Raw genomic sequence first — 16,052 nt, forward strand, 5'->3', positions numbered from 1 at the left:
GCCTTAACTTCCAAATGTTGCTTCGCTTGTCTTTACTTTTCTAGCAATGTGACTTATATCTATATTAGATTAATTTTTGGAAGTTCAATGTAAACTATTTCTCCGGTTATTTTAATAGTTCCTTTAATCTTCTCTAGCCTCGAATAATATCATTTCCTTCTATTGTTGCATCCATGACCTGCTCTGGTTGTACACGGCCCATAGTGTTGTGTCCTTATTTTTCCCTTGACACCCATAGGTTAGGGGGAGGCTGGGCTTAGACCATACTGCCCTGGTCCAATTTCCCATATGCTATATAACTGACTGATGAGGCATCGAGGCCATGTTCACAGATACTCACACCAGAGGTACAGTCAAAAGCCTAAGAGGTATAAGGACATTGTCACTCTATTCTGCCAACACATCCTTATGAACAGTTTTCCCTTCTATCATCAAGGGCCTTCTGTGGCCTATAGACTCCATCTGTCTTTTCATATTGGGGAGACCGTGAAAGTGTGATACCCAACATCCTGTTTCCTCCTTGAAGTGCCAATAGCCTAATTTCACAGTTGCCCAAGGAATCACGGCCATTAGGATGTGTGGCATCCACTTCACTTCTGGCTGAGTTCTCTGGCATCTCAGGGGACCAGGATTGCCCGGAGATCATAAATGTTCTGTAATCCTATCTATCCCGCAACGTCTTACACTATGTATTAGTTTCAACCAATCTGAACCGCGACAGTTGTCAGTCTACAATTGGAGAAACGTCATTCGTGTCGTGTTTGGGCACTTTGTTATTTTTAGCGACTTCTCCAACTGCTTTATGTAGAATTCTCGTTGCTCTGGTTACTTCCATGTGAAATTCTCTTCTGGTTTGTAATGTACTGCTAATTGTATCCATCTGTGTGCCCACTGATGACAAAGCTGCCATGACAAGTGTGTTAAATTGAGATCGTCTGGTTTCAAAACATTTAAAGCTTAATTCGGTTTGATTGATTTGGAATTGAGAAAAAAAATGGCTGCCTTTGTTCCTCCAATTAAACCTTCTTCCAGTCCAGCAAGGAACTGTAAGGGTTTCCTTCATTTTAGTTAATGTGATCTGGGCATAGTTTGCAAATTAGTCATCAGTGAAGTTGGATGAAACTGTGCATACCTGGGGAATCTAGATCTGTCCAGAAAGTCTTGCCTATTAAATTTCAATTCGTAAGCCTCTATTGTAGCTCCCAATATGATTGTGACGGGGTTTATTAGCAGAGAATGCCATATTTTGGGGGCAGAAATCTGTGGTATGAGATTGAAGCCTGATACATACCATCAAGGATAATATGGGTTATGTGCTGAGTTTCCTATGTGTCCTCTGTATGCATTGCAAGTGTCCTGTTCTGTTAAAGTCTGGACATAGTGTCCACAGATCTATAGTTAATGACCTAATCATTAGATTATTGGTTGATTGATTGATCGATTGACCATTGGCTGTTGTTCTGCAAGCTCCTTGGGAGCTTCCCAGATGTAATGTGAAGGCAGCCCCTGTTCAGAGGGCAGGAAGAGACCAAGGAAAGAGGCAGGCCTTTCCAGATTGGTAGATGGTAGGCTTCATAAGCAAGGGAACTTACATACAAGTCTTGTCTCGGGCAGTAGCAGGAGGAGCAGATCCCCGCACCCACCTGTCACATCTTAAAGATTTACGCAGAGGCCCTAAGTGCGTGTAGTCATGGAGACCATCCAGATGGTCTCAACACCACCTCACTGTCTGAAGGCCATGTCCTTGGAGTAGCCTTTGGGGGCAGAGAAGGAAAGCAAAACCCGCATTTCAAGGAAACTTGTTAAAATGCACTAAATCCCCAAGACTGATGGTCAAACCGCTCAGGCATTTACTTGTGTCCTCATGTGACTTAATAAACATGTGACTTCATAAACTTAATTAGCATACTCATCAGATATGAGCACACAGCCCTCCTTGGGAGGCAGTAATGATGCCCAAAGCTCTTGTGTTTTGGAGAACAGCTCTTCTCATTAGAGACATTTCAGTGTTTGATAAGGATCGGCTTTTTCGTCAGTCCTTCAAGGCTGACTGAGCGAATTCAGTGAGGGCTAGCTATGCTTCAATGTCTGCCAAGCCAATGGAACAAAGACAGTGGCCAAATGATGGCACCAGTCAAAGACAGAGTGTGCCCATCTGGCTGCAAGGAGAGGGAGGTTGTCAACTGTTACCACGGGACAGGTCGTCCCTGTGCCCAGGGAAAACCCGGGATACAGTGCCACCCAGGTGGAAACCATGGCCAGAGATTTGTCCCCCAAAACCATTAGGCCCCATTTGGGGCTACCCAATAAACACCTGGATGGTGTGACCAGTCAGTGCCAAACCAGTCACTCTCCCTTCACACGAGAGAGCAGTGGCACGGTCCCAGTGCTATCCATCCGATGTTTCTGGTAAAATTGGGTGGATTTCGTTTAGAGTGACTTTTTGTTTTTCTGTTTCCAACACAGGGGTGCCCAGGTGCTCAAATCTCCTTAACCCGGAGCTAGCCACCTAAACCCATCCCATATCTGTGCATAGCCACGCATAGTTCTGATGGCAGTCTTTCCAGGACCTTTCCAGTCGGCACTTTGAGGTGCTGCCTTTAGAGTTTGATAGAAAAAGAATACCCGTGCCTGGTGTTATCAATAGTGTGTGAACAGACCAGGTTTCTGGATCAGTATTGGTGATATCAGATGAACTGAGGGTGACAGTTCTAGCTTGTTCTTGCTCATTGTAATGCTTTAGGGCCTTTCAGTCCCTTCCCTGGACAGACAATACCCACCATGGCACTCCTGGCAGACTGGGGAAGGGCACCTGCCCACACACCCAAGAGTTGGGTTGATTTCCTAGTAGGGCATATGAGTGAGCCCCCTGTAGAATGGTATTTCCTTCAGGTGCCCATCTTGTGACTGGACACCACAGGAGCAGGAGAGCCTAAGGTTGACAGACAGATATTTAGTAGGAACTTGTATGGGGAAGTCTTCCCCTTCTACAAGAATGGCGCTTGTGGCCTGACGTGTAGATGCTAATGTGGCTGCAGCCTTAGGACTCTGACCAGGTCATGCATTCCAGCCGTGTTCGCCAGGGGAGGCAGCACTGAGAAGATGGAATGGGGGGTGGGCTATGCCAGACAGGGACGCCCACCTTCTCCCTTCTTTCTAGGGTCCATGTTCCATTCCAGGGATAATGCACTTCAGCAGGTCCTACTGCAGCAGGAGAGCAGGATCTCAGTGGAGACTGAGTAGTTTCCTGTGAAATAACTCACCCAATCTGTTGGTACTTCCCATTGCAAATTCCAGTACGTGATTCCTTTCCCACGTGTGATGGGATTGCTGTTATCAGCAGCAGAGCACATTGACCCTCCAGGAGAGCCGGGGCAATGGCCATGTCCTTTGATTTCCATTCCTTTACAGCATCGGGTGCCTCAGCAGGATCCCCAGTTTGACCTAGAGGCAACAGGCCCTACTTGTTGGTCATTCACATGTACTAAGGCCTGGAAAGTACTTTAGTCTACCCGGCCAAGGTGGTTTTACCATTAGTCATTGAATCTGCTGCGTTAATATTCCAGTTTTCCTTTCTACCAACCCGGTTATAGGGGAGATGGAACCTCCATTCACTATCATGGCCTCTTCTCCAATCTTGAACATCATGACCTTTGAAATGTGACCCTCCCCCCATCACTGTCTATATGGGGAGGGTGTCCGTACATGGTACTCAGCTTCCTTCTCTAATCCCCTAGTGGCAGCAGCCTGGTGTGCAGGCTAATGGGAAAGCTTGGATTAGGCCAGATGCAGTGTCCACACAAACCAAGGTATACTGACAGCCCTCACTCAGAGGGAGGGAGCCAATACAATCAACTTGCCAATCTCTCCTCGATTAGGAACACCAGTGGGTGATCTCAGACTCTTTTGGCTGTTGCCTTGGGTGTTGTTTAAAACACACGGGACATGTGCTCGCTTCGGCAGCACATATACTAAAATTGGAACGATACAGAGAAGATTAGCGTGGCCCCTGCGCAAGGATGACACGCAAATTCGTGAAGCGTTCCATATTTTTAGAAATGGATAGATCATCTAGACACACGGTCAATAAAGAAACAAGGGCCCTGAATGAGACATTGGATCAGATGGACTTGACGAATATATTTAGAACTCTGCATCCCAAAGCAACAGAATATACTTTCTTCTCGAGTGCACATGGAACATTCTCCAAGATAGATCATATACTGGGTCACAAAACAGCCCTTCATAAGTTTACAAGAATTGAAATTATACCATGCATACTTTCAGACCACAATGCTATGAAGCTTGAAATCAACCACAGGAAAAAGTCTGGAAAACCTCCAAAAGCATGGAGGTTAAAGAACACCCTACTAACGAATGAGTGGGTCAACCAGGCAATTAGAGAAGAAATTAAAAAATATATGGAAACAAACGAAAATGAAAATACAACAATCCAAACGCTTTGGGACGCAGCGAAGGCAGTCCTGAGAGGAAAATACATTGCAATCCAGGCCTATCTCAAGAAACAAAAAAAATCCCAAATACAAAATCTAACAGCACACCTAAAGGAAATAGAAGCAGAACAGCAAATGCAGCCTAAACCCAGCAGAAGAAGAGAAATAATAAAGATCAGAGCAGAAATAAACAATATAGAATCTAAAAAAACTGTAGAGCAGATCAATGAAACCAAGAGTTGGTTTTTTGAAAAAATAAACAAAATTGACAAACCTCTAGCCAGGCTTCTCAAAAAGAAAAGGGAGATGACCCAAATAGATAAAATCATGAATGAAAATGGAATTATTACAACCAATCCCTCAGAGATACAAACAATTATCAGGGAATACTATGAAAAATTATATGCCAACAAATTGGACAATCTGGAAGAAATGGACAAATTCCTGAACACCCACACTCTTCCAAAACTCAATCAGGAGGAAAGAGAAAGCTTGAACAGACCCATAACCAGCGAAGAAATTGAATTGGTTATCAAAAATCTCCCAACAAATAAGAGTCCAGGACCAGATGGCTTCCCAGGGGAGTTCTACCAGACATTTAAAGCAGAGATAATACCTATCCTTCTCAAGCTATTCCAAGAAATAGAAAGGGAAGGAAAACTTCCAGACTCATTCTATGAAGCCAGTGTTACTTTGATTCCTAAACCAGACAGAGACCCAGTAAAAAAAGAGAACTACAGGCCAATATCCCTGATGAATATGGATGCAAAAATTCTCAATAAGACACTAGCAAATCGAATTCAACAGCATATAAAAAGAATTATTCACCATGATCAAGTGGGTTTCATTCCTGGGATGCAGGGCTGGTTCAACATTCGCAAATCAATCAACGTGATACATCACATTAACAAAAAAAGAAGAACCATATGATCCTGTCAATCGATGCAGAAAAGGCCTTTGACAAAATCCAGCACCCTTTCTTAATAAAAACCCTTGAGAAAGTCGGGATAGAAGGAACATACTTAAAGATCATAAAAGCCATTTATGAAAAGCCCACAGCTAACATCATCCTCAACGGGGAAAAACTGAGAGCTTTTTCCCTGAGATCAGGAACACGACAGGGATGCCCACTCTCACCGCTGTTGTTTAACATAGTGCTGGAAGTTCTAGCATCAGCAATCAGACAACAGAAGGAAATCAAAGGCATCAAAATTGGCAAAGATGAAGTCAAGCTTTCGCTTTTTGCAGATGACATGATATTATACATGGAAAATCCGATAGACTCCACCAAAAGTCTGCTAGAACTGATACATGAATTCAGCAAAGTTGCAGGATACAAAATCAATGTACAGAAATCAGTTGCATTCTTATACACTAACAATGAAGCAACAGAAAGACAAATAAAGAAACTGATCCCATTCACAATTGCACCAAGAAGCATAAAATACCTAGGAATAAATCTAACCAAAGATGTAAAGGATCTGTATGCTGAAAACTATAGAAAGCTTATGAAGGTAATTGAAGAAGATTTAAAGAAATGGAAAGACATTCCCTGCTCATGGATTGGAAAAATAAATATTGTCAAAATGTCAATACTACCCAAAGCTATCTACACATTCAATGCAATCCCAATCAAAATTGCACCAGCATTCTTCTCGAAACTAGAACAAGCAATCCTAAAATTCATATGGAATCACAAAAGGCCCCGAATAGCCAAAGGAATTTTGAAGAAGAAGACCAAAGCAGGAGGCATCACAATCCCAGACTTTAGCCTCTACTACAAAGCTGTCATCATCAAGACAGCATAGTATTGGCACAAAAACAGACACACAGACCAATGGAATAGAATAGAAACCCCAGAACTAGACCCACAAACGTATGGCCAACTCATCTTTGACAAAGCAGGAAAGAACATCCAATGGAAAAAAGACAGCCTCTTTAACAAATGGTGCTGGGAGAACTGGACAGCAACATGCAGAAGGTTGAAACTAGACCACTTTCTCACACCATTTACAAAAATAAACTCAAAATGGATAAAGGACCTAAATGTGAGACAGGAAACCATCAAAACCTTAGAGGAGAAAGCAGGAAAAGACCTCTCTGACCTCAGCCGTAGCAATCTCTTACTCGACACATCCCCAAAGGCAAGGGAATTAAAAGCAAAAGTGAATTACTGGGACCTTATGAAGATAAAAAGCTTCTGCACAGCAAAGGAAACAACCAACAAAACTAAAAGGCAACCAACGGAATGGGAAAAGATATTTGCAAATGACATATCGGACAAAGGGCTAGTATCTAAAATCTATAAAGAGCTCACCAAACTCCACACCCGAAAAACAAATAACCCAGTGAAGAAATGGGCAGAAAACATGAATAGACACTTCTCTAAAGAAGACATCCAGATGGCCAACAGGCACATGAAAAGATGTTCAGCGTCGCTCCTTATCAGGGAAATACAAATCAAAACCACACTCAGGTATCACCTCACGCCAGTCAGAGTGGCCAAAATGAACAAATCAGGTATAGATGCTGGAGAGGATGTGGAGAAACGGGAACCCTCTTGCACTGTTGGTGGGAATGCATATTGGTGCAGCCGCTCTGGAAAGCAGTGTGGAGGTTCCTCAAAAAATTAAAAATAGACCTACCCTATGACCCAGCAATAGCACTGCTAGGAATCTACCCAAGGGATACAGGAGTACTGATGCATAGGGGCACTTGTACCCCAATGTTCATAGCAGCACTCTCAACAATAGCCAAATTATGGAAAGAGCCTAAATGTCCATCAACTGATGAATGGATAAAGAAATTGTGGTTTATATACACAATGGAATACTACGTGGCAATGAGAAAAAATGAAATATGGCCTTTTGTAGCAACGTGGATGGAACTGGAGAGTGTAATGCTAAGTGAAATAAGCCATACAGAGAAAGACAGATACCATATGGTTTCACTCTTATGTGGATCCTGAGAAACTTAACAGGAACCCATGGGGGAGGGGAAGGAAAAAAAAAAAAAAAGAGGTTAGAGTGGGAGAGAGCCAAAGCATAAGAGACTGTTAAAAACTGAGAACAAACTGAGGGTTGATGGGGGGTGGGAGGGAGGGGAGAGTGGGTGATGGGTATTGAGGAGGGCACCTTTTGGGATGAGCACTGGGTGTTGTATGGAAACCAATTTGTCAATAAATTTCATATATATAAAAAAAAATAAAAAAATAAAACACACGGGACATGATACTACTGCATTAACCAAGTCACTGCACTTTAAGGGCAATCTGGCATCTCACCTGGGCACTGTGGTGGCCACTCTGTCTATGCTCCCAGTCTGCTGTATCTACAGCGACTCACTTGTAAGTGCTCATATGTGAGCTAGGACATCTACTTTCTGGTGCCAGGAGCTGTCCGTGCCAAGTTGGGATATGAAAAAACGGAGAACTACCTCATGCTCTTACAGTGGACCTAAATATCTTTCCACATATCTTGGCCCCACAAGGGCTCATTCATGATCATCCAACCCTTGGCTTCCCATTGTCCAAGCCATAGGGTTCATCCCTTTAGAACAACCCAACTGCCATTGCAAAGGGTTGATGTCCAGCGCTCGTAAGTGATCACCAGCCAAGCAGCTCTGAGTTCAGCCATGAGAGAGCTGGCTGTTGTGCTTTGTGCCTGTTTCCATCCAGATGGTGTCAGTGTTGGGCCGAATAGTGACCACAGTCAGTGCAGTAGATTGCAAAGACTAGACCCACCTGTACAGCAGGCATCAGCCAGAATTTCCCTGCTCCTACTCTATAGGCTGCAGGGACAACAGGAATAGGGGCAGGGATATCTGCAGGACCTACATACCCTACACAGCCCAGTAGTACCTGTGTTTCTAGAGACAGGAGGCTGGTGGACAGGGTGTTCCTCTTCTCCGAATGGCCGTGCCCTTTAGCCACAGTGGGGTTTTGAGCCATAGCAGGGATGAGTCAATGGAACATATTCTCACCCCACTCACTGACAGGCAGGGAAGTCCTCACCACTATGAACTGTTCTTCAGTGAGAGTCTGTACCTGGAAAGCATTGTGCCAGGAGCAGTTGCTCCACTGGAGGCGTATTGGCTTTCTGTCCCCTTCCAGAGGTGAGACCAAAATCCTAGGGATACTGTCTCATTCTCTTGCTTCCGTCACACGGCCAACCCATATCATCTGGAGCACAGACACATCTAATTCAAATGGTAGCCCTGCTTGAGAGATGCCCAAAGCTATAATCTACTTCACTTGTAGTTGAGCTTTTCACAGGTGGTTTGCTGCTCTGCTCCCCTGTTCACAGGTTCCCTTCTTTACCAGGTGGTATAAGGAACAGAAGCATTGTGCCAGGGGGTGGAATAAGTCCTCCAGAGCCCCCAAATCCCTATGAGTCTTGTGCCTTGTTCACTTTCGTAGAGGCTGGGTAGGTTTATACCTCATCAATCACAGATTCTGGGACACCAGTCTTCTCTAACCAGACAACTCTCAAAAACCTTACTGCAGTCCATAGACCTTGAATTTTATGTGGTTCACTGCCCACCCTCACTCTCATAGATGCTCCAGCAAAGCTTGAAGGGTATCCTGCAGCAGAGGAAAATCTTCACATGTTAACATTAGATCATCAGTGTAATGGGCCCAACTCACTGATGTTGGGAAGGAGAATAGGGACAGGTCTCAGGCTGCCATCCCGTGACATGTGGTGGGGCTGTGCAGGCAATCTCGAGGAAGCCCTTGAAGGGACAATGTTGCCCCTCCCACATGAAAGCAAATTGATCTTGTGATTGAGTGGTCAGGGGTATGCTGAAGAAAGCATTTACTAAGTTCACCACAGCATGGTACACTCCTAGGAACGTCTGCCCTAGGATGGAAAGGGCAGATGGAGAAAATATGAGCTTTCCGCAGGGTATCTAAGGTGGTGTCATGTTGGGCAAAGCTGCACAGAGTTGGGGGCACTTCCTTATTCAGTGCTCAGTGACTCACTGTCATCTGCCGTGAGCCATTTGGCTTTTTTATGACCATACAAGGCTATTGAGACTACTATGGCCAGGGCATACAATAGCCACTCAGTACAGTTATTGGATGGTTTCTTTTACATCCTTATGCCCCCGGGCAATTTATAGTATTTAACAGCCATCACTCTCAGCAGATATGGTAGGCTTACCAGTTCCCAGTTCCTATTTCCCTTAGTACTGGTTTGATTATTTGAACCAAAAGGCAGAATTCACTAATAGAGGTTTACAGAGTTTGACCCTTGGATGATATCAATGCCCAACATGTTCTCTGGTCTTGGAGAAATATAAACCTTGTATCCTCAGTGGAGGTGGGGAGATGCCATATCTGAGTGTCAGAGGACCTTCCTGACCATACCTGTCTACCCTTCCTTACCATCAATGGCACTGAGGGGGCCAGAAAACCTCTGAGGGCTGCCATGTATTAAGATACATCCAGCTCCAATATCTCCCAGAGTTGTCACCCTTTGTTTATTTCTGGAGGATCAGGGAATAACGAGCTCACCATGGAGCCTCTGATGGACTCCAGTGGTCCTCTCCTGGAGGCAGTCTTGGCCTGCATCCTAGACCTGGGGAAGAGAGGCACCCACTCTGCATAGTACTGTATCCCTGAGGCCTTTCCTGGAAGAGGTGAGGCATCAGGGATGGCAAGGGCAGATGGGGAAAATATGAGCTTTCCACAAGCTAACCGGCACAGTGTTGTGTTGTCAGTCTATCTGTTCCAGAGAAGGGAGCACCCGGCAGCAATGAGGTCAACCACATTTATTTGTGGGTTAGTATTATTGGAAGCTTTGTAGCCAACTGGGAGAGCTTTTGACTTTCCAAGCTTCCTCTGTGTCCTGGGCCTTTCCCACAGCCCGAACCCGTTCTTGGGATTTGTCTATTTCCCCCAGATAAGCAGTGGATTGCCCAACATCATAAATGTCTTGCCCCACAACTGGGCTCAGTGTGGATACCAGTATCCCATAGGAGGTGCTATGGGCAAGCTGAAGAATCTTGGCCTTCATTCTTGCAGCCAGTGTGGCTGAATCGGGGCCTTCAGAGACAGGAATGTAGGATGCCTGTCTCATTCCCAACTCCCTAAGAATTTGCTGTACCTCCTCTATAGATTTCCAGCATCCCACCTGCCCAGGGAGGTCCCCCTGCAGGATAGGATGATCCAATCTGTAAGTGAGTGAAGACCTTCCCCCCTTCCCCTGCCCCAGCGCAGGGCTGGTGCTGCCAGAGGGCAGGGTGTGTGGCGATGTTTCTCATTTTCTGTGCCTCCTGCCCAGTCAGAAGAATGTCATAAAACCCGTATCCTATAGCTGCACTAACCACACCTGGATATTCCTGGCCTTTTACTGGAACTTGGCAGCTAAACTAATCATGTCAGTGGCAATATGCTCTTCTCATAAAAGTTCCTGAACTTGAGGGTGCCCACTGGCTGGGGTTGCATGGCTGTGCTTTGGTTTCCTTTGTATTAGGGGTTGGATGGCGCGAGGCATTTTGTCTCCTTCAGTGTCAGTCACCACATCTTGCCCTTCAATCTCCTCACTTTTTCAGGGATTCCATGTCTTAGTCTCCCAACTGGGTGTGGTCCCATGGGGTCAGGCCTTAACTGTCAGCGGATCTTGTCCTTCTAGTTTTGCAGAACTGCATGCAAAAGCCCAGTTTATCATCCTGCTCTCTCTCCCGCCTTGTTTGCAGGTCCTGAAACCAACAGAGCAGTGGACACACCCATCCTTCCCTAACCTCAGCTCTCCTTCCAAATTTCTACCTCAAGCCTCAGCCTGTAATGGGCATCAGTAGGCAGTTGAACTGCCCACAGGAGAGGGAGTCCACTGCATAGGCATGCAGTTGCCTTCTCTGCTGAAATGCACTTGCTACACTTCCTCCTTCAAGTGCATTAGAATGGCTGGCATTTTCAAGTTGTCCCTATACTCATGTGGTGGTCCACAAGTATGTGACTTATGGGCCACGGCTCCCACACAGAGGTCCCTGACCAACTCAGGATTTCCCCCCACAGATTCCTCTTTCCCAAGGCCCATTTCTTCTGTCCCATCTCTGGCTCGCCAATCTTGGGTTGCAAGTTCCTTGGGAGCTTCCCAGGAATGATCTGAACCCAGTCCCTGTACCCAGTGGGCAGGGAGAGACTGAAGAAAGAGGCAGCCATTACAGATTGGAGGGTGGCAAGTTTAGTAAGCCAGGGAACTTACATACTAGGTTTGTCATGGGCAGAAGAAAGGTGAGTGTATCTCTGACTGGCCTGCCACATCTTAAAGTTTAGATAGAGGCCTTACCTAGGTTCAGCCACATACACCATCCACATGGTCTCAACACACCACTGTCTCAGGCCATGGTCTAGGAGTGGCATCCAGGAGCAGGGAAGGCAAGCAGCACCCACATTCCAAGGACAGGGGAGGATGTGAGAAGCCTCTGATCACTCAGGTCTGGTTCCAGTGATCTGGTGGCCACATCTTCTAGATAACCTCCTCCCATAGTGATTATGGATATACTGTTTACAGTATAAACTGGGAGTGTAGTAAAGCGTCATTTTTTTTTGCCTATTAATATTTAAAGGTATAATTTGTTCCTTTACAATAAAATTCAGCCCACAAAGTAATTCAGGAATTAAATCATAGTTATTTTCCCAGACTCTCTACCATGTGTCCAATGCTGCATTCAATTCAGTAAGATACGGGAAAAGTATGGAAGTCGGTACCTAGTTGTCTTGGTATTTACACTGGCTTGTAATACCAGTATCAGTTAGTAGTCAGGTCAATCTTATCCTCCAATTCAGTACATAATATGGGGTGTTTTTCATCCGCCTCGTTGATCCTTGTGGAGGTTGAGGTGAAGGTTCCTTAAGTATCTGGTTTCTCAGTCGGTTGAGGGTTTCCCAGTGCGCAGACGGTGCTGATAGCCAAGGGGAGGGGAAGGGCTGGTCTTGGTGATGTTGGGGGTGTTGGTGATGCTGGTGAGTCCTCTGTTGCGATAAGCGACCAGGATGGTGGTCCATAGAGGAAGCAGAGGATGTCACAGACTGTGGAGTTGCACTTGGACCAGAAAGGTGGCGTTCCAATTCATAACAGTGGCATGACTGCTATTTCTGGAGCTGTTGGAAGAGTATCCATGGCTGCAGTGAGAATGCGGTCCAGTAGTGACACGTCGGTGGGATGTTATGGCCAACAAGTGGTTTCATGCCTGCCACGTAATAATCGCGTCCTGCAAGTTTTCAATTCTCTCTTGTTCTTGCCACTCAAGGAAATCGATGCTTACTATGGCCATTAGTGTTGACATCAACTCAAGCATACATAACTGTCTCGCATCATGCTAGGCTAAATATAAGGCACCTAGTGTCGATATAATAAAAAATGGTGTTCTTCATGCCTGAAATTTTTATGGAGCCGTCATATTATTTTCTGTAATTTCATTTAATATGCCTCTTCCTTTAGTCACCTAGTTGGTTTTATTAATGTCAGGTGCTGTAGTTTTCCCGGTACCATATGTATCACTATGTTTTTAATTAATATATTTCCTTTAATTTAGATTCTGGGGTATTATTAGTGCTCATTATTATCTCTGTGGGTGTCTGCACTATTCATCTATTCAAAGAAATGTTTCTATCCTTCCTATGTCTGTGATTTAGAGATCTTGCAGCCTCCCAGATTGCCTTAGTCCAAGCTTTCATATCTAGATCATTAGTAAGGAACCTAGAATTTTGTGTGAGTGAGCCACTGTGTCTTTCATTTGAACCACATTATGCTTCGTTCCTCAGCCCATTCTTGTATTCTCTTTCCTATGAAGTAGGTGCCCTGATCTGATCTGATGATGATGATTTGTTACTATCAAAGCAAGTAACACAGCTTTCTAATGCTCTGGTATTGGTTTCTTAAATCATTTTTCTGGAAAAGATAGGGGAATCCTATTCCTGACCATGTGTCTTCTATGGTGCATACATATATTTTATTCTCTGATACAGGAAAGAGTTTGTTATAACCAATTTGTATAATTTCGGAGAGTGTGTCAGTTTTGACCAAATCTGGAGTATTCACTAATGACCTTCAACCTTCATCTTTGGCAATTCTCACATTTCTTTATTTGAGAGTGGAAGGGTTTCGTAAGGATATAGGTGTTCCTTGCCTCTAACCATGTTCTCCTACTGTGTTTGCCAGCATAACCTATTTCGTGATGTGCAGGTGTCCATGCAATGCTCCTATCAATTGGCATATGTGTGTGTTGGCTATCTGTACGTCTTCTTAGAAGAAATGTCTGTTCATGTTTTCTGTCCATTTTTAAATTGGAGTATTTGGGTTTTACATTGAGTTGTATAGGTTCTTTATATACTTTGCATACTAATCCTTTATCAGATATGTAATTTGCAAATATCTTCTCCCACTCAGCACGTTTTCGTTAGTATGTTTTGTTGGTTGTTTCTTTTGCTACGCAGAGCTTTTTATTTTGGTGTAGTCTCAATAGTTTTCCTGTTTTGTTTTGTTTTTTACCCCAGGAGACATATCTAGAAAGATGCTGCTATGGCCAATGTCAGAGAAATTACTGCCTGTCCTCTCTTCTAGGATTTTTATGGTTTCATGTCTAACATTTAGGTCCTTAATCTATTTTGAGTTTATTTTTGTGTTTGGTGTAAGAAAGTGGTTCTGTTTCATTCTTTTGCATGTAGCTGACTAATTTCCCAACACCATTTGTTGAAGGGATTATTTTTCCCCCACTACATATTCTTGCCTCCTTTGTCAAAAATTAATTGACCATATAATTGTGGGTTTATTTCTAGGCTTTCCATTCTGTTCTATTGATGTATGTGTCTACATTTGTGCCATTACCATACTGTTTTGATGACTATAGCTTTGTAGTATAACTTGAGATCTGGAATTGTGATACCTCCAGTTTGGTTTTTCCTTTTCAAGATTGCTTTGGCTGTTTGGGGTCTTTTGTGGGTCCGTAGAAATTTTAAGACTGTCTGTTCTAGTTCTGTGAAAAATGCTGTTGGTGTTTTGATCAGGATTGCATTAAATGTGTAGATTGCTTTGGGCAGGATAGATATTTCAACAATATTTGTTCTTCTAATCCATGAACTTGGAATTTCTTTCCATTTCTTTGTGTCATCTTCATATTCTTTAACCACTGTTTCGTAGTGTTCAGAGTATGGGTCTTTCACCTCTTTGGTTGAGTTTATTCCTAGGTATTTTATTTTATTTTTTTATTTCGTGCAATTGTAAATAGGGTTGTTTTCTTAATTTCTCTTTCTGCTGCTGCTTCATCGGTGTATAGAAATGTAATTGATTTCTGTACATTGATTTTGTGTCCTGCAACTGTACTGAATTCATTTATAACATTTATCATGACTCATTTCCTCCCTGGTTCTTATTGATCAATTCTGTGTCTCTCATCTGCAAATACTGTAAATAATGCTGTTCTGTCCTGTGACAGCACAGCATTTAAATCTTTTTAATTTTTTCTGTTGCCACTGCATGGAGTGGTGAGGGTATGTCATCTATCACAAATCATAATTAATAGTCCTAGTTTTATTAGTAGTAGGTTCTCCTGATGTTTTCCATGGAGATATTTTAAAGGATTATATATTAGGTATATGCCATCTTATCTCCAGTTTGCTGCTACCCAGTCAAAGATGTTTGTAAATTAGCATTATTTTCCCAAATGCTCTAAGGTGTTGATTAAGTTTTAGCATCAATGGTAATGGACCTGAGTTGCACAATCTCTGTCCCTGGAGGATCAGATTTTTTTCCACCATTGGTCCATACATTTAATAGCCATCGGGTTTCTGTGTCTGAATCAGTTTTCGGAATTCTAGTTTTCATCATTTGTGTTTTGGTATAAGTTCTCACTTATAGTATTTATTCAAATATTCAAATAAACAAGTAATAATAACATAATATATAATATTTATGCAAATATCCTGGTAAATATAGTCAAATGAATTGCTGGCTTCCCAGTGTATATGAAGATCTATTTATACTTTATTTTATTCTATTAAGTGTGCAATAGCATTGAGTCTAAACAGTGTACATATTTTAATTAAAAAATACTTTATTGCTAAAAAATGCTAACCATCATTCAAGTTTTCAGTGAGGTATAATTTTTCTGCTGGTGGAGGGTCTTGCCGTGATGTCGATGGCTGTGGCCTGAACAGGGTGGTGGTTGCTAAAGTGTGGGGGACAGTGGCAATTTCTTTAACATAAGGCAAAAATGAAGTTTACCACATTGATGGACTCTTCTTTCTACAAATAATTTCTCTGCAGCATGCAATGCTGTTCAAACACTTTTTACCCACTGTTGAACTTTTTTCAAAATTGTGAGTCTATCCTCTCAAACCCTGCCACTACATTTATGGGATATTCTAAATCCTTCGTTGTCATTTTGACACTCTTCACAGTATCTTCACCAGGAGTAGATTCCATCTCAGAAAACCACTTTCTTGGCTGATTCATGAGCAGCAACTCCTCATCTGCTCAAGTTTTATCATGACATTTTAGCAGCTCCGTCCCATCATCACGCTCTACTTCTGATTGTGTTTCTTTTGCTATTTCCACCACATCTGCATCTACTTCCTCTCCTGAAGTCTGGAAC

At 43.3% G+C, this 16,052-nt stretch overlaps 1 non-coding gene across 1 annotated transcript; it reads left to right on the top strand.

Annotated features, from left to right (window-relative positions):
* The first annotated feature begins 3,947 nt into the window (after positions 1–3,947).
* Positions 3,948–4,054, top strand: LOC115500228. The gene has a single exon (XR_003964464.1). It is a non-coding gene; the product is annotated as a U6 spliceosomal RNA (small nuclear RNA).
* Positions 4,055–16,052: the final 11,998 nt, after the last annotated feature.

Source organism: Lynx canadensis, chromosome D4, assembly GCF_007474595.2.
Source record: "Lynx canadensis isolate LIC74 chromosome D4, mLynCan4.pri.v2, whole genome shotgun sequence".
NCBI classification, from domain to species: Eukaryota; Metazoa; Chordata; class Mammalia; order Carnivora; family Felidae; genus Lynx; species Lynx canadensis.